At 34.3% G+C, this 19836-nt stretch overlaps 1 long non-coding RNA gene across 1 annotated transcript in view; it reads right to left on the bottom strand.

Moving 5' to 3' along the window:
* Positions 1–19836, bottom strand: part of LOC131995007 (uncharacterized) — a 42983-nt gene that overhangs the window by 8664 nt on the left and 14483 nt on the right. The window lies entirely within an intron of this gene.

Genomic DNA, 19836 nt, shown 5'->3' with positions numbered 1-19836 from the left:
CCCAACAACTGGCTTTATATTTGTGTTATTGGGGTCATTTGTTTTTTTCACTTTAGCCGTCGGAAACATATCTTAGTTCCTGGGTCCTCAATGCAGACCCCCAGCCTCAATCTGCCCTTCAGCTTTGATCCACCCGTGTAGTAGTGCTTCCAGATGGCAATACCAGACTTCCGCCAATCCAAGCCTGTTCAGCTGGCAGCAGTGCCTCGCACTCAACCTCAAGTGTTGTCACATGTATCCGATTCGAACCTTTTCCATTCCATCTAGGTTTCCTAACGTGGCCGCGATTATGCCGCGATGGTATGACTAGCTTCTATCTTCTATTTATTCTCTCATCGTTTTAAGTCTCAAAGCCCCAGTGGCTTCCTCGTACTTTATCTGTCTGTCTATGGGCTGGATATTTAGAATACACTTCAGTGCCTTAGTAGACGTGGTTTACATGGTCCCACCTATACCAAGAAAATATATCCTCATGTTGGACTTTTTCTTCATCGCCGTCCATCAAACAACTGAAGCATAAGTTAGTCCTATCCCGCTCCTGTAGAACCAATGAACTATTCTCGGATTCTTTTACCAATTTGAGCCTACGACCTGTCTACATAGTTCCCAACATCTGTGAGCCTTCTCAGTATGGAACATTCAGTTCAATTTCCTATCCAAGATCACTTCCAAGTATTTGACTTAGCCGAATATCGAATTCGTTCTGTTGGTGACACATGGAATTTCTAATTAGCGCACCTTTGTCTTCCTCGTAAACAGGGAGATTTCAGTCTTCTCTGGGTTTATATTCAGGCCACTAGGTCTAGACCAGCCGTATGCCATATCCAAGACTCTTTCGGTCTTTCGATTACTGCTCCTTAGAAGTATCTTTACATCGTCTACGTATCAGAAGTGTTAAAAACCCTCCTCAGTCAGGATCGGTAAACTATTTATGGAGGCCACCCATAGGAGAGGAGATAAAATGTTCCCCTGTGACTTGCCTGTGCCTCTTTGTTTCTTATATTTATGTCATGAGATCCACAATTCTCCACTCGATATCGCTGATTGTCCGCGACTGGAATTGCAGCTTCTCCGCATGCGAAGCATCCCACGATCCGCAACTTGTGGACGCATCCAGTAGCTCCCACCTGAGCTTCTTGTTATGACGATGAACACCACCTAAATGGGATGTAATAGTTACAAATCATGTGGTGCTCATAACCATTCCGTGTCGGGCAAAATTTTCTATATTTTTACCTAATGAAACCATTTAAAGAAATGCTTCCCCATTTTATTACACTATCTTAGCTTCCGTTTTATAGATAAAAAAAAATTAAATATGACAAATATAAACTTCATATATTGTTATGTAATATTACGCATTAGATTGTGGAAAAATCAATGTTAAAAAAACATGTAGGTGTTCAGTGCAAATAGAGCCAAAATAAAAATGAATTTTTGAGTTCTGTGCGCGCCAGATAAAAAAAATAATTCATAGACCAATATCAAACAAAGACAGAAATAAAAATTTATCTTTAATTTCTAAGCCCTTCGGCTAAGAGAAGAATTGTTCAAAAATCATCTCTCTTTCAATAATGAATGTAGTTTTGTTTGGATACTAAGCATGCTTATACATATTCAAAAATGAGATGATTATGCGAAAACGTAGCATATACTCGGCTCCAGTCATTCACCTTCCTAAAAGTTTAGTTAATAATTGATGAATTAATAGTCATGGATGTTGAAACCCGTTAATATCAGGCAATTTTCAAAAGCAATAGACGAATGTTTGGTATTAAAACCTTTGTCAAAGTAGAAGAAAGGTTGGTATCAGATAATACACTGAGATAGCAAAAAACAAAATGCTATGCTATGATATGCTTGTTGAATTGAAGCAATGGGCTGATGACCTAATGTTGGAAAATATTGTAATGAAATCCTAAAACAATTTATTATATTAAGTTTTCAATGTATTATTAGAGGTTATTACAGGATTGTCGCTCAACCTATCTAGAAAAAAATTATATTTCTTAAAATTTTTATCAGTGCATAAAACATGTTAATGTTCTTTTTTCATTTCTATCTAACAAGAATAACTAATTAATTATAATGATCCTCTCTTTCTCTATGTTTGACACTTTCAATAGCCTGTTTCGATTTGGTGAATGACTTGAAAAACATGGTCGCTTTTGTTGGTGGCATCAAATAGACATAGAATTTTGTCAAACGAAAACTTGCACTTAAATAAACAAATGCTTGTTGAAATAAAGAAAAATATTAGGTTAATATATTTTTATTACTAAATAGCCATATTTTTTATACCCATGTTTACTTTTTAAACGTGTTTTTTACTTCTGTTGAAATTGTTTTGTTTATTTGGAATGCCGAAAAATTCTAACGGCTTTCACATATGGCGTTGATAAACAAACGGTTAATGAGAGGTATTGAAAAGGACAATCGTAACTGCCATCTCGCGAAGATTGGTGAGATAGAGAGGAGAAAGAGAGAGAGAGAGAGTAAGTTATCATACAAAAGAAATGTCTAAGGCACTGCTGAAATCTATTTTCAGGGCAATTTATTAAAGAATTAAATAAAAACAAGTAAAAGCGTGCTTAGTTCGGCCGGGCTGAATCTTATATACCCTCTCTTTTTAGAGAAACAAAGGATAAAAGAAAAGAATTCCTATGCTAATTGAATTGAATGTTGGAGACCGTAGTAGAAGTCGTTGTGTAAAATTTCAGCCTTAAGAGGCTTAAGTAGTAGAATAGGGAGATCGGTTTATATGGGAGTTGTATCAGGCTAAATACCGATTCAGACCATATTTGACACGTATGCTGTAGGTCATGGGAGAAGCCGTTGTACAAAATTTCAGCCAAATCGGATAACAATTACGCCCTCTTGAGTCTCAAGAAGTTAAGATCACGGATTATATGGCACCTATATCTAAAGGGTGATTTTTTTGAGGTTAGGATTTTCATGCATTAGTATTTGACAGATCACGTGGGATTTCAGACATGGTGTCAAAGAGAAAGATGCTCAGTATGCTTTGACATTTCATCATGAATAGACTTACTAACGAGCAACGCTTGCAAATCATTGAATTTTATTACCAAAATCAGTGTTCGGTTCAAAATGTGTTCATTCACCGTAACGTTGCGTCCAACAGCATCTTTGAAAAAATACGGTCCAATGATTCCACCAGCGTACAAACCACACCAAACAGTGCATTTTTCGGGATGCATGGGCAGTTCTTGAACGGCTTCTGGTTGCTCTTCACTCCAAATGCGGCAATTTTGCTTATTTACGTAGCCATTCAACCAGAAATGAGCCTCATCGCTGAACAAAATTTGTCAAAATTTGAACACATTTCGAACCGAACACTGATTTTGGTAATAAAATTCAATGATTTGCAAGCGTTGCTCGTTAGTAAGTCTATTCATAATGAAATGTCAAAGCATACTGAGCATCTTTCTCTTTGACACCATGTCTGAAATCCCACGTGATCTGTCAAATACTAATGCATGAAAATCCTAACCTCAAAAAAATCACCCTTTAGTTATGGACCGATTTGAACCATATTTGGCACAGTTGTTGGAAGTCATAACAAAATTGGATAAGAATTGCGCTCTCTAGTGGCTCAAGAAGTCAAGATTCAAGACCGATTTATATGGCAGCTCAATCAGGTTATGGACCGATTTAAACCATACTTGACACAGTTGTTGAAAGTTATAACGAAATACGTCATGCAAAATTTCAGCCAAATCGGATGGGAATTGCGCCCTCTAGTGGCTCAAGAAGTCATGACATGACAGCTATACCAGGTTATGAACCGATTTTAGCAATACTTAGCACAGTTGTAGGAAGTCATAATAAAACACCTCATGCAACATTTCAGCCAAATCGGATAAGAATTGCGCCCTCTAGTGGCTCAAGAAGTCATGATTCAAGATGCCAGATAAACGGCAGCTATATCAAAACATGAACCGATATGGCCCATTTACAATCCGACCGACACTAATAAGAAGTATTCGTGCAATACAAGCGGCTAGCTTTACTCCTTCGAAAGTTAGCGTGTTTTCGACAGACAGACGGACGAACATTGCTAGATCGACTTAGAATGACATGACGATCAAGAATATATACAGCGGTCAAAAAAAGTATTCATCATTCAATGTTTTTTTTTTAATAAGTCTACAAAAGACAATTGGAATAAAAACATATTAAACTAATGATGCAGTAGTGCTTGTGTGATATATATGTACACAATTTCATTGTTTTTAAAGAAAAAAATAGTATTTATTGGAACAAAAAGGGCCATTTTACAGCTGAACACAAAAAATTAAACAAAAAAAGTATTCATCATTGCAAAAAAACAAAAAAATAAATAACATAATTTAAAAAATTAATACTTTGTTATTCGACCACCGCGTCTTATAACTTCTTTTAAACGGGTTGACATCGATTGGACTAATTTAGCGGTTATATTTTGGTCTATATTAGTCCATTCCTCCATTATCACCTGTTGCATTTGCCTCTTGCTCGAAAAATTGCGCGTTCTCAATTTGCGTTCGAGATGTTCCCAAAGATGTTCAATTGGGTTCAAGTCGGGACTTTGAGGAGGAGTTTTAATGACTTTGGGGCAGTTATACAGCATCCACATCTTGGTATTTAAAGCAGAATGTTTGGGGTCATTATCTTGATAATATTGAAAGTTATTACCAAGCCCAAGTTTTACAGCACTATCTTTTAAATTCCTCTTTAAAATGTCAATGTAATACTTATGATCCATTACTCCATTAATAATTTCAAGATTTCCCGCTCCTGAAGCCGCCATACACCCCCAAACCATTAAACCACCTCCACCATGTTTTACAGTAGCAACTGTGTTTCGTTCTTCAAGCTCTGTATTTGGTTTTCTGTACACTATGACCTTTCCATCGCACCCAAAAAGATTAAACTTGCTCTCGTCTGCAAAAATGACTGTTTTCCAAAATGATTCGGGCTGTTTTACATACATTTTTGCGAAGTTTAGCCTTTTCACTCGGTTTATTTTATTTATAAAGGGCTTCTTACGTGCAGTTCTTCCTCTGTAACTATGCCTTTTGAGTGTATTTCGAATTGTTTGTGTAGTAACTTCCTTCCCTAAATATTCCATAGTGTTTTTACGAAGAATGGTCGCATTTGTCTTCGGAGTTTTCTGAACTTGCCGCACTAGCCAACGCACATCTCCAACTGAAAGTGCTTTTGGTCGACCAGATCTTGGTTTATTGTCAACAGTTTTCGCTTCTGTCCACTTTCTGATGATGGATTGTATAGTAGATCGTGGTCTATTTAATATTTCACTGATAGTTTTTTGAGTTAAACCATTCCTGTGGTGTTTTATTATCAAAACTTTTACCTCATCAGAAACCTCGTTTTGCTTACGACCCATTTTGACAAAAACTATATTTTCAATGAAATTAAATATTTGCTGTCAAGGGCAAAGCCTTGACAAATAATATTTGAATTTGACTTTGATGATAGCACATCAATGATGAATACTTTTTTTGTTCTGTTTTTGGTGTTATTATATAAAATTGCATTTTTTGCGCTAATTAAATTTATTTTTTGAATTTATTTTAAAACATATTACGAAAAATAAACTATTGCATAAAACTGCATTATTTGTTTACTTTAAATTTTCTTCAATTACCCAAAATAAGTGAATTGATTATCAATTTTGCTAATGATGAATACTTTTTTTGACCGCTGTATAGTTTATGGGGTCTCAGAGGAATATTTCGAGGAGTTACATACCCCCATCCTAGGGTGGAGGGTATAAAAACTTAAAATATAAAAAGTCACACCGGTTTTTTATTACTTTTTTTATAAAATCTTAAATGCAATTACAGACTCACAAGCTGTGAAAAAAATTGTCAACGCCGACTATATGAAAAATCCGCAATTACTTTTTGGGCAACCCAATATATATATATATATATATATATATATATATATATATATATATATATATATATATATATATTTAAAGGCAATATGCTTAGGAAGCTTTTTAATTTAATTCTTACGACGAGTTTTATTTTTTTCTTCTAACAGATCTCTCTGAGAATGTATTTAAATTAGATGTATTTAAATTAGTTAATAAGTCGTTAATGGATATATAGATTAAAATGGCTAGAATTATTCATGAATCACGTCTGTTCTTGGCACAACTACCATGTATACGAAGTTCCTCCTATTCTCATGTATTAAGTAAAAAACCAAACGGACAGTTTTTTTTCGTGAAGAAGATTTTCATCCAAACCTCATTTATAAAAGCGCTCTTTGGAATGAAGGAATAAATATTTACAAGAATAATATAAGTCCTTATTAACCAATTTTAGAACACTTGTCAATTTATTTGCAACCTGGAGAACAACCTCGCCCACACTTTAGGTTTAGATCAATAAGCAAATTTAAGTTCATCAGCGTATACAGCAAAAGTTGACTTAGCCTAATGGCAAACAATAGCATCGGTTGGTTTTTTCCTCAACGACTGGTGTGCAGACAACAACAAAATACAATAACTTGTTGACATCGTAACTTTTGGGGACAAGTTGCAAGAACACAGCACAGGGGTTGTTTTCACCAAAAATATTTGCAACAACAAAACAAAGAGTTGTTTACTACTTTAAATTGGTAAACAACTTTTTTTTGAGTTTGGGAAAAACAAATTGTTATTCAAAACGAGTTGTTTTTCAAAAAAAGTACGTGGCGAAGCCCAGGATGTGCGCATATAAAAGGGAGTCGCAACGAGTACTGGAGAGAGTCCACGAAGAAGCCAGAAACCGTGCAGACGTGGTGAGTACACGCAAAAAAATAAAACGTTTGGGAAATTGTACGACAAACAAAAACAAAAATACTCTAGTGCTCATTATTTTGTCCGTACACGAAAATCTAATCACACGCAGACCCATAGGCTCGCCAATAATTGCAATTGTGTGTTCGTCACTGGTATAGACACATTCTCACACAAAACATTCTTTCCTTTTTTTGTTTTGACTGAGCAAAGGCCAGTCAGTATATTGAGCAGCTTGGACGAGCGCGGATGGTAAACTCGGAAAGTGTACATTTTTAAAGTTTCGGTACAATGAAAAAAATTATTAGAAGAAAACACAACAAGAATTTCTAAGTCACATACATTGCCTGGTAACATTTACATGATAAAGAAAAATCCCTCACAGAGAAGGTATTTAAATGTGCGAAAACAACAACAACAACTTTTCTTTTTTATCTATAGCATAACGAATACAGTAGATCATAATACAAAAACATAATGAGTTGTGCGAAAGTGGAAAGCTTTTAATACAATTGTGCATCATAACATCGAAGTAAATCCAAAACATGTACTTTTGAGATGATTTTTGTTGTTGTTTGAGATGGTTTTGAGGTAAATAGAAACGCAAGTAATTAACTTCAAAGTTTATGATGTTTATTCGTTGACACATAGTTTAAGTCGAACAGAACAGGTCAGTTGACTTGTCTCACTATGTAGGGCTAACCATTTTGTATTTTCTTTGGAAAAAGACATTCAACATAGTGTGGCAAATACAATATTTGAGATACAGAAGGTATCTTAAGTATATTATTGGTTATTGGGTCGGTTAGACCTTAGCGAGAAAAAATACTTCAAAACAATTTTTTGAAGACAATATTTCAACACAATTTTGTCTGAAGACAAAATTATAATGAAATTTGGAACATCTACCTAGTGAATGCCGTTGTTGGAGACCAACTGCTACCCATATCATCTGAATAACTCTAGCTTAACTTAGTTCTGGAAGATGCAACCGTCTCCATTTCTAGTGGACTAGGATAGATGCCAATATTCTAGCCTATAAACGTTAACTCTTCATTTGCCTAGCAATCCTACTCAACAGATTAGTCTGGACGCACCCCACAACTGTTGCAGAGTTCCTGGATCTGGATATTAAGTAGAATATATCAAACGAATGTAAGGCCATAACAATGAAATTTTGTCGAAGAATAAAATATTCTAATTCGTTATAAAAATAAAATTTTTTTAAAGATTAATTTTGAATATAATTTTTTTCTTTTCGAATTATTGGACACAATAAAATAATTGAAATTGCATCTTCAAAGAAAATTATTTTGAAACATTTTTTTTAAATAGAGCTAGCAATGTAATGTCTAAGAAACCGGTTATATTTGTCTAGAATAAAAAAAATTGAAACTTGTAGGAAACCGATCACTTTTAGCCCGAACTGGTAGCTCTATTTCACTCATGTCAACAAGTGCTGGACAGAAGTGCAAAATTCAAGTATCCCGAAAATATGGAATATCAAAAGAAATCTTATACTCAAGAAAATGTTTTTCTAAAATGTGGAAAATTGAGCATCTTTAAATTTAGTTATATATCTATGGTTCAAATCATTAAAGCTAGAACAAAAATTAGTTCAGTGTGCTTAAATTCTTCTTCCAACTTAATTAATCTCAATCTAAAATCATTATTGGTTACCAGAACCCAAAATAATTTTGAGGGTATTCAAAGTTAAAAAATTATTTGATAAAATTCTTGGGAGACATTGTTCAAAAGAGATCATCAGAGAGTTTAGACCTTAATATATGCGTTCTTATTTCGAAACATGTTTAAATACAACTTCAACAAGTCTTAGAGCGTACTGGATAAAATATAAGCAATTTCTACACAGAAGAGTAATGAGTATAAAGTAAGATCGGAGACTGTAGAGAGAAGAGAATAATGGTAGAAAAGCAAACCATATATGATACGAGTAACTATTTATTACGACATGGGTATGTTTCATAGAGTAAAAGCTATTGTGCAAAACAGGAAGAAGTTGCCTGAGGCAAACACTTTGAACTTGAATCCACAAGAGGAAAATAAAAAACAAAAAGTTGTTTCTATGTAGGCATAACAAATAACTTGAGAAACAATTCACATCTAGTATTAAAGATCTATCGGTTCATATATTCAACCCAGTTACACACGTCATATGAGGCGATTCGTGCGTTAATTCGTGCGTAAATAAACATCCATGTACAACATACTACGTTGGCAGGTACTCTAGATACTGTAACAAAAAATGTCTAAGCAGTACTAGCATAATTACTTCTTATGACGTAGTTTTTGTTTTGTTGTATTTTTTTGCAATATTATTGAATTTTATTTGTCATTGACTTGTCGGTCTCTGTTCGATTTATTGGTTTCCTAATTGCAAATACTTGATGGAAATGTTAAATGCTGGTAACGTTTAAATATTGTACATTATTACGTGCCGTAATTGCAGATATGTACATCAAGTTGGCAGATTGTACACAACATTGTGGTCCGGAAAGATATAACCTGCAAATATGATATTTTTCAAGGTCTAAATTTAAAGTTTCAACTTTTAAATTTGAAAATAAGCACTTAGCAGGTGTTGCGTGGTGCACTAATTATGCACTCTGCCCACTTACTATGCATATGATTACAAGACGTCATCTCAGAAGTTTCCGACTTTTTAATAATCGAAAGTTGACTTCGTCTTCTATACACAAAAAGTCGACTAATCGATTCGTCGAAAGTCGAGGGATCCCTACTTCCTCGAACCATGGGTTGGCTCTGATGGGTTTCGGGCCATCAAGGATTTGCGGGAAGAAGAGACGACGGTCAAAAATAGATCGTTGATTGGGACTTGGAGTCTTAGTAGTTTTCCTCCACCATGAAGACAACCGCTGAATGACCGCGGCTTAAAAAAAATATTGACAAATTAAGCTAAAAACAAATAAGGACGGGCTAAAGTCGGGCGAAGCCGACATGTTGTTTAAGATGTCGAAATTAGGTTTTCGAAACTAAAATTTGCTTAAATTTTAAATGTAGAATTTTGACCAAAATCCGGACATAGTGTAATGCAAAATATCGAGAAGATCGGTTGATAAATGCCTTAGCAAAGGCCTAAAAAATTAAAATAGGGAGATACATATATTTATGTGAGAGTTATATCTAAATCTGAACAGATTTCTATGAAATTTACCACTGATCAGAAGAGACATAAGAGAAACCTTAGTGGCAAATTTTGTGATCGGTTTACAAATGACCAAATTATTGCATATATTAATCAAAATCAGAGGAAAATAAATATGAGAACTATATCCAAATTTTAACAGATTTTAACCAATATCGGCATACATACAGCGGTCAAAAAAAGTATTCATCATTAGCAAAATTGATAATAAATTCACTTATTTTGGGTAATTGAAGAAAATTTAAAGTAAACAAATAATGCAGTTTTATGCAATAGTTTATTTTTCGTAATATGTTTTAAAATAAATTCAAAAAATAAATTTAATTAGCGCAAAAAATGCAATTTTATATAATAACACCAAAAACAGAACAAAAAAAGTATTCATCATTGATGTGCTATCATCAAAGTCAAATTCAAATATTATTTGGGAATCCCCCTTTTCTGTTTTATTTAGTAAAGGAGGCTTTGCCCTTGACAGCAAATATTTAATTTCATTGAAAATATAGTTTTTGTCAAAATGGGTCGTAAGCAAAACGAGGTTTCTGATGAGGTAAAAGTTTTGATAATAAAACACCACAGGAATGGTTTAACTCAAAAAACTATCAGTGAAATATTAAATAGACCACGATCTACTATACAATCCATCATCAGAAAGTGGACAGAAACGAAAACTGTTGACAATAAACCAAGATCTGGTCGACCAAAAGCACTTTCAGTTGGAGATGTGCGTTGGCTAGTGCGGCAAGTTCAGAAAACTCCGAAGACAAATGCGACCATTCTTCGTAAAAACACTATGGAATATTTAGGGAAGGAAGTTACTACACAAACAATTCGAAATACACTCAAAAGGCATAGTTACAGAGGAAGAACTGCACGTAAGAAGCCCTTTATAAATAAAATAAACCGAGTGAAAAGGCTAAACTTCGCAAAAATGTATGTAAAACAGCCCGAATCATTTTGGAAAACAGTCATTTTTGCAGACGAGAGCAAGTTTAATCTTTTTGGGTGCGATGGAAAGGTCATAGTGTACAGAAAACCAAATACAGAGCTTGAAGAACGAAACACAGTTGCTACTGTAAAACATGGTGGAGGTGGTTTAATGGTTTGGGGGTGTATGGCGGCTTCAGGAGCGTGAAATCTTGAAATTATTAATGGAGTAATGGATCATAAGTATTACATTGACATTTTAAAGAGGAATTTAAAAGATAGTGCTGTAAAACTTGGGCTTGGTAATAACTTTCAATATTATCAAGATAATGACCCCAAACATTCTGCTTTAAATACCAAGATGTGGATGCTGTATAACTGCCCCAAAGTCATTAAAACTCCTCCTCAAAGTCCCGACTTGAACCCAATTAAACATCTTTGGGAACATCTCGAACGCAAATTGAGAACGCGCAATTTTTCGAGCAAGAGTCAAATGCAACAGGTGATAATGGAGGAATGGACTAATATAGACCAAAATATAACCGCTAAATTAGTCCAATCGATGTCAAACCGTTTAAAAGAAGTTATAAGACGCGGTGGTCGAATAACAAAGTATTAATTTTTTTAAATTATGTTATTTATTTTTTTGTTTTTTTGCAATGATGAATACTTTTTTTGTTTAATTTTTTGTGTTCAGCTGTAAAATGGCCCTTTTTGTTCCAATAAATACTATTTTTTTCTTTAAATTGTGTACATATATATCACACAAGCACTACTGCATCATTAGTTTAATATGTTTTTATTCCAATTGTCTTTTGTAGACTTATTAAAAAAAAAACATTGAATGATGAATACTTTTTTTGACCGCTGTAGTTAAACTCATAGAAAAAGACATTGAGCAGAATTTAAGGAAAAACTGTTAAGAAAAACGCTGATAAAGGCTTTAAAAGAGAAAATCGGTTAATATATATATGGGGGCTATATATGAATATGTATCGATTTTTATGAAATTCAACAGCAATGTCGAGACTCATAAGGGACTCCCTTGTGTCAAATTTTGTGAGAATCGGTTCACAAATGACGATACTATTTACAATTTTTTTATTTCAATAGGCTTCGTCTCTAGGCCAAAAAAGATACCCAAGCCAAATTTTAAGAAAATTGGATGAAAATTTCGAACTGTGCTTTGTACACAAATTAACATGGACAGACGGACGGATGGACAGACAGAAAAACATAGCTAAATCGCATCAGAAAATGATTCTGAGTTGATCGGTACACTTATCAAGGGGTATAGATCTCTTCCTTCTGGGTGTTACAAACAAATTCACTAAGTTTTAATACCCTGTACCACAATAGTGGTGTAGGGTATAAAGATCAGTTAAAAAAAAACTGCCTATATCCCTTTTTTGGGGAATTGAGTCAATTAAAACTCTCATATCTCTCTGAAAATTCATAAATTTCTTCCTTGAAAGAGGGTTTGAATCCTGACAGGAAACTCATACTTATGATTATTCTTCATAAACTAGTTACAGAGAAGATTATATCCGAATGTATTGCAGCTTCTTTATCAAAGCTACCACTTATATACATTAATAGATAAATGGCGGTCCTTTGCCAATACCGAATGGTATTATTTTGCTCGCGTCATTAGCAAACGTTTTTAATACCATTTGGTATCAATTCAATACCAGATAAAGAAGGCTATTACGAACTGACGGCGTCACATGTATATTCTTGTCTTCGCGCCAGAAGTATTGTTGAGCTTTCTACTTAAAATATTTGTTAAACAAATAAATAGAATCTTTTAATACAATTTTAATGCGCTTATCTATATAGTACAATAGTACAAATTCTATGGACATTCTACATCAAAATCTTGATAGTCTCCTGTGTGGAAAACGATTCAATGTTGGTGTATTCATATCAAAACCACTTCTGGGAATCAATGAATATGGAATCAATTGCTGAATACCAAGAACAGAGGTTGGTCACGGTGTAACATTACTTTTTGTAATTATTAGCATAAATAATCGAAATAAAACTAGATTATAATTATTGTCTATGGTTTTTTTGGTTAATTAGGGGGTGGAATAATTAATAACAGATTGGTATTAAAACCAATAACAGATTGGTACTAAAACCAACATCAGTTCGATAATAAGGCTAGTACCAAACGGTACTTATCTTTTTCATGTTACATCCATACCATCCGGTATTGTTTTTGTACCATAAGGTGTTGCTTTACTAGCAATACCCATACGGTATTGAAATGAGCACGTTTGGTATTAACTTTTCTCCGGATGTAATTATGTTTTCATCCAAGCTATTTTTAAGATGGGACAATGATTAGGGCTTTTGAAGGCTCGAGTGATCGGCTTCTATGGGTCTACATCTAGTTACGGACCTATTGGAGCGACATGTGGTATAGTTGTTATAGAGCATAAGTGTACTTTACCCACTTAATTTCAATTACATCTGATGAACAATGAGGTGTCCAAGGACTCAAAAAAATGCATATCAGGGATCAGTTTATATAAGGGCTATATAAAATTTCCTGGCTGGCTTCTTTTATGAACTAAACTCGATTTATATAGTAGATCTTCCCAAATCTGATTCAAAAAATATTAAAACACACAGAAAAAAAGCAGATTTGAAAAATTTCAAGCGATTAGCTTAGTTCGAAGGTTGTAGTAATTTCAAAAGACGAACGGACCAGGCAACATATACGTCTGTGACGCTAAATGCCAGTTTCAAATCCTGCTGGTAACTTCAGAAAATATTTTACTAACACATTCGACAATTTTGATGTATTATTTAGCTTTGTAAAACTACTCTATATAGGAGGTTCAAATGCGAAAGCCTTGATTCTAATATTATGTCTTTCATATAAACGATGCACTCATTTCAAAATGTAAGGTCCTATGTACTTGGTTCATATTTTACAACGTCTTTGATTTAAGTACGTTATCCTTAATCTAATCAAGGATAAAACCTTAAATTTTGATTAAACTTCTTTTTTTATAACCTAACATAAAGCTACTGGCATCTCAGATCATGGTTTATTTTTTGAGATTGAAACCCTGACAATACTGTTTTATGTACAATATTATATTAAGTGAGGACGCTTAAGAAGACCCACATAGTTCCAAGAACTAAAAATTTTATGCAAACACTGATCACTGGCATTAAGTACTTCCTAGTTAATTTTAAAATCAGTGGAAGCATATCCGTTTTGAGATACGAACCAATGGAATCAAACATGAGGTTTTTATGGCGTCTTCTTTTTTTCAATACAAATGCCATAATTTTAGGGCATAAACATTTTCGATATAAACTCACAAAGAAGTTTACTCTAGGAATCGTTGTTATTGTGGTCATCGGCGGAAAAATGTAACGAGTGGTATGTGGCGTGTGGCGCTTTTTTCGCACGATCAAAAAAATTAATAAAAAATAAACTTACTTTGTTTAATTAACGGTGACGTCGTAGTCGTAGTATGGGGGAAGTGAATTTTAAGCAAAGTCAGCAACTATGACGATTTGGTTTGGCATAGGAGTCCGACTAACTTAGTTCCTCATACCGTTCCACAACACTTAGTACAACCCAGCCTGAAGTGGTGGGTTAGTGATGGCAACTAGGTGAATACACTGCGTTGTCCGGTCTTTTTTATTTGCACTTCCTCTTTGGAATTGTATCTTTTTCTTTCAAATTCAATGTTAACTTGACACAATTTAATATACAGTATGGTTTTCTTTATTGTTTGCACATTTATTCCCTGTTTTTTTTTTTTTTTTTAATTTGTGTTTTTTGCTATTGTTGTTGTTAAGTAATGCTTTTGTTATTATTTTGTTTTTTTTTTCTTCAACAAAACGAATAATATTATTTGTATGTGAGACCGTAGAATTAACGCCAACAAAACAAGAATTATTAATTCACGCGACACAAGCAGTGGAGGAGGCCAATGGAACTCCACAAACTAACATCTTATCGTCGAGAGGTTCAGAAATGTTTTGAATGTCTGCCATGAATGTGATTCGAATATAACTTCGTGGTGCAAGCAGCGCAGTTAGTCGTCATACATATATGTATGTATGTAGTAATAATGAGAATAAGCAGTTATGCGCAATGCTCTCACGACGCGTCATTTGGAGATCATATATGAGAGAACACTTAGGGATGCCAGGGACAGATAATTTTTAGTTTTCCAAAGAAAAAAGTTTAGTTATTAAATTTCCTAAAAAGGAACTCCATATTAGATAGGTACAATTTAATAAAATAAATTAATAAAATTGTATCTAAGGGAACATTGCATAGTATAAAGTCATTATTGAAAATAGTACTGCAGACTTAGAAGCAAACAGAAGAGAAAATAAGATAGAAATACACAATGGTAAGGTGCAAAACAGCAGAAACTGTGGAAGAAGTAAAAAGCTAACCAACGCTCAAGTCTGAAATGTAGGGAACTAAACGGTGAGATCATCGTCCTGCCAGCCAATTCCGGCCTCCACAGAATTCAAGAATGACTAAGAGCTGAAATGGTAGTAATAGGGAAACAGTTAATCAACGCAAAAGAAAAGCTGGGATTCAAGAGGTGAGAGTAAGTGATTTTTAAATCACGAGGCAGTCACGACTCTCGAGAAAATCACTACTCACGAATAATTTTCGATGAAGCGATTAATTTTTTTTTCATGTGTCTCAAATCCTACAGCATTTGACCGTACGGCAATTAATATATAAAATGTATCAGCCCTGCATCACCAGTTATTTGATCTTTTCATTTATATACATCTGCAAACAGATTCATACGTTAAAATAATGTATGATTTGAGAGCAAGGAAAAAATTTTTTTTGTTATTTTTTTAAAGTTTAAGCCAAGTACTGTTAAGCACAGTGGAGGCCACCGTAGCGCAGAGGTTAGCATGTCCGCCTAGGATTCGAATCCTGGCGAGACCATCAGAAAAAAATTTCAGCGGTGATTTTCCCCTCATAATGCTGGCTACATTTGTGAGGTACTATGCCATGTAAAAACTTCCCTCCGAAAAGGTGTCGCACTGCGGCTCGCCGTTCGGACTCGGAGGCCCCTTATCATTGAGCTTAAACTTGAATCAGACTGCACTCATTGATAGGTGAGAAGTTTTCCCCTTTTCCTTAGTGGAATGTTCAGGGGCAAAAATTTGCAAATTTGCAATTTTACTGTTAAGCACAGCGAAAATGCCTATTAAATTATTGCGAACCCCGACGGAATATTTTCTTTATCAGAACAGAAACAAAAGTCAAACGACAACACACAATAACGCGCAACAAAGACAGCATTATTTAAGCAGAGTTGATTCGGCCCATTTTGTGAGCATTTAATTACATCTACACTACTCCACATCACAGCGTCACTCCGTTTTATTTGCGCGGTCATCGTAGAAAGATGGTTCAAAGATGGTTAATAGCCCGAAGCCCAACAGACCCTGAAAGCCGTCCCCGTAGTTGGAAGATGCTCCTTGCAACATGGCCAGACGCCAGAACCATCAGCGCCGTCTGAATGTACACGTACAGTTATATGCAAAAAAAAATAGCAACAGCGGATAGACGAAAAAATAAAGGATTTTAAAGCGCGTAAATGAGAGCTAGGTCGATGGTTTATACCAATTTGTAATGCATATAGACTGCAAAAACTACTTCCGTTACGAAAATGTTAAACATGTGCTGTATGGTTTTCAAAAGAAAAACTGCATAAAGAAAATTTCATAAAAATTATTTTCTTTAGAACAATGTTATAGAAATTTTGTTTTTAGAGAAAATTTCATAAAAGTTTTGTCTTCAGAGAAAAGTTTAAGAAATTGACTTTAGAGAAAATTTTATTAAAATTTTGTGTTTAAAGAAAGGTGCAAAAAAAGATTTTTAAAAAAAAAGTCATTACAATTTTTTTTTGTAAAATTTCTTTAAAATTTATTTACATATTGAGCTTAGAGAACATTTCTTTGAAATACTAGTCAAATCTTATTTTTTATCTGGCATGGCATCCCTGCATAATATAACTGAATGATTTTCACAACAAGAAAGAAAACACACAAACAAATTTGTGTACAAATCTCGAAATTAAAAAAAAATTATTGAAAGAAAATCCGATCAACCACATGATTAATTTCTTTTGTGGCAATTACTAGCCACAGGGCCGGCAGATTGCTAATACATACTCTTTTTAAAATTTCTTAACAAAGGGAGAGAGAGAGAGAGTTGTTATTTCTTGCTAAATCATATCTCAGCCATGGGGGTATTTAGAATTTTTATTGAATGTTGGTATGCTCGTAGCTTAGCGCAGATATCTTCTGATTTGCTGCTGACTATTGTTTTATTTTCTAGTGTTTATTGTTGTTGTTTTTGTTTTTATTCTAACAGACAGCAAGCTAGCTGCGGCTAGCTGCTAGCCACACTCATTTCAGTTGTCATTCATTCAGCCAGCCGGCCATCTTTGATACAATTTTGCACTCTGCACACTCTCTCTATTGATTTGTACTTTACATAAAGCAAAAAATGCACACCGATCTGGCAGGCACGACATTATTTGTTTTTTTTTTTGTAGCCACTGTCATCAAAATATCGGCACCATTGCACAGTGGACGGAAGAAAAAACAATAGTATATATGGGAAAAAACTGTTCTCAACAAAGCAGATTATACGGAAATTTCAGGGAATCCCAAACATACTAGCATATATATGTGCATGAAAATGTCTGATTGGGGATAATAGGTTAATAAAAAGAAAATTTACTTAGTCGCCGTTTTTTATAGTAAGTCTCTCAAAATGTAGAATTTAAGAAAGCCGGATTAATATTTTCAATGATTTTGGCTCTCACGGAAAAACAAAATTTAAAAAAGAATTTTGAACTGTTCAGCATGTTGTTGGGAGATTTGCGACAACCGAGGGCGGTTTGAGAATTACTTTTTCCAGAGATTTAATAGTTACTTCGCTGTCTTAGAAGTGATCGGATAACCTTCTCTATATACACAGTTTTAGTTCTTTAGAAGACAACCCACAGCCCACATAGTCGCCCAGTATAGAACCATCCCTCCCGCATTGGTCGTAGCAATTTTTCTAGCCCCAAAGTGCAGAGGCATTACCTATGACATTCAAATTAGTGCATCCGATGGTTTCGTTCTCAGTATGGCTGTGATGCAAAAACTGGGATCCGGCTAAGTATTGGACGGTAGGCCACACCATTATATTGCATTATAGATTTGATAGCTATAGTATACAGTGGAGCATGGATCATGGTTTATACTCCCAAGTGTTGCTAATGGCTCTCTTGCGGGGATATAAGACAAAATTTTGCCCTTTCCAAAAGGTTGGCTTTGAAGTTCTATTTCCAGTCGAGAGAGAAATCCAGGTATTTTGTGCTTCAGTAAACGGACCATTTTCTCCTCCTAAGAGACAGGTACCACCGTGGATACCTTGTATCTACTGATGCAAAGAACAATGTGTATCATAAAATCGACGTCTTGTTCATTTTCGCCAACTCAACTCACTGACAAGAAAGATGTCTCCACGAGTACCGGAAGTACTTAACCACTGTAAGTTGTTGTTGTAGTGTCTACATACATATATGTTTGCATGCCGAGGTAGCGATTCTCTGCAAGTTCCTGTAGGTGAGTAAGCTCATTCAGTTGGTAGGGTAAAATGTTTTAGTTTATGTATTTTCTACAGAATGATCCCATAATTGGCTATATTTTTCCAAAAACTCAGCTTTTTTGACATATTTCATTTTTATCCCTGTCATCCGATGACAGATGCACAAACGAACAATTATCGAATATTAATTGGTCAATCTCAGAGAGAATTAACTGCAAAATCGTTTCACACTTTAACAGCCTCTTAAAACACCGATTTGTTGCACAACTAATCTAGTTTAGTCGATGAGCCACTTTAAACAATTTTATTTACAAAGGGTAATGCTAATCTCTTTTTTTTATTAAGCACTATACACCCCACATCAAAGTTAATCTGGCCCCGTGTGCAACTAAAGTAAGTACCTTCAACACCAGACATTTTTCAAAAACGTATGTATGTGCATACGTACATACACATGTACCTAAGCTAATGAAACAATACATTAAGACTGATTAAAATGTTTTGTTTGAAACAATAACAAAAACAACACCAGAACCATGACGGCTATGAACCAAAGTCATACAAGCACAGTAGGTGGGGGAGGGAGAGAGAGGCGTATTTCATACGATGTGTCATATTTCGTTGTGTTATTAGTTTTATCTCAACAAATGTGTAGTTTTTGTTTTTGTTTAATTTGTTGCTCTTGTAATGAAAGAGAATATTTTTGTTTTTTTACTATATGAACTGACAGAGGTAGCAGATAATTCAAAACTTTCAATTTTGTGAAATTTAAAATAAAATGTTGTAAAAAGCATTTGTTTTTCAAAATATTTATAATTTTATTACATATATAGTGTTAATATTATTATAAATAAATTAAAGGCCATGATGACTTTGTCCTATGATTCAAAAGTTAGTGCATCTTTTTATATTGGGGACTTTTCTACAACGGGAATTGACCTTAATAATTAATATATAATATAGGTATTGCATATTAATTTAATAATAAATTGAGCAAAATCTCATCACTTATAATTTTGTCAAGGCGTTGATAGCAGAAGTATTCCTATACTTTTTTATTTTCGATTTGTTTATTTATTCTATTGAATTCAAAATTTTGCAATAAGTTAAAAAAATTTTTCAATATTTATTGCAAATTTTGCCCATGAACATTCCACTTAGGAACAGGGGCAAACTTCTCTCATACAAATGAGTGCAGTCCGATTCAAGTTTAAGCTCAATGATGGGCCTCCTTTTTTATGCCCGAGTCCGGACGGCGTGACGCAGTGCGACACCTCTTTGGAG

The sequence above is a fragment of the Stomoxys calcitrans genome, chromosome 2, assembly GCF_963082655.1.
Source record: "Stomoxys calcitrans chromosome 2, idStoCalc2.1, whole genome shotgun sequence".
Taxonomy (NCBI): domain Eukaryota; kingdom Metazoa; phylum Arthropoda; class Insecta; order Diptera; family Muscidae; genus Stomoxys; species Stomoxys calcitrans.
This window is presented reverse-complemented; position numbering and strand designations above follow the sequence as displayed.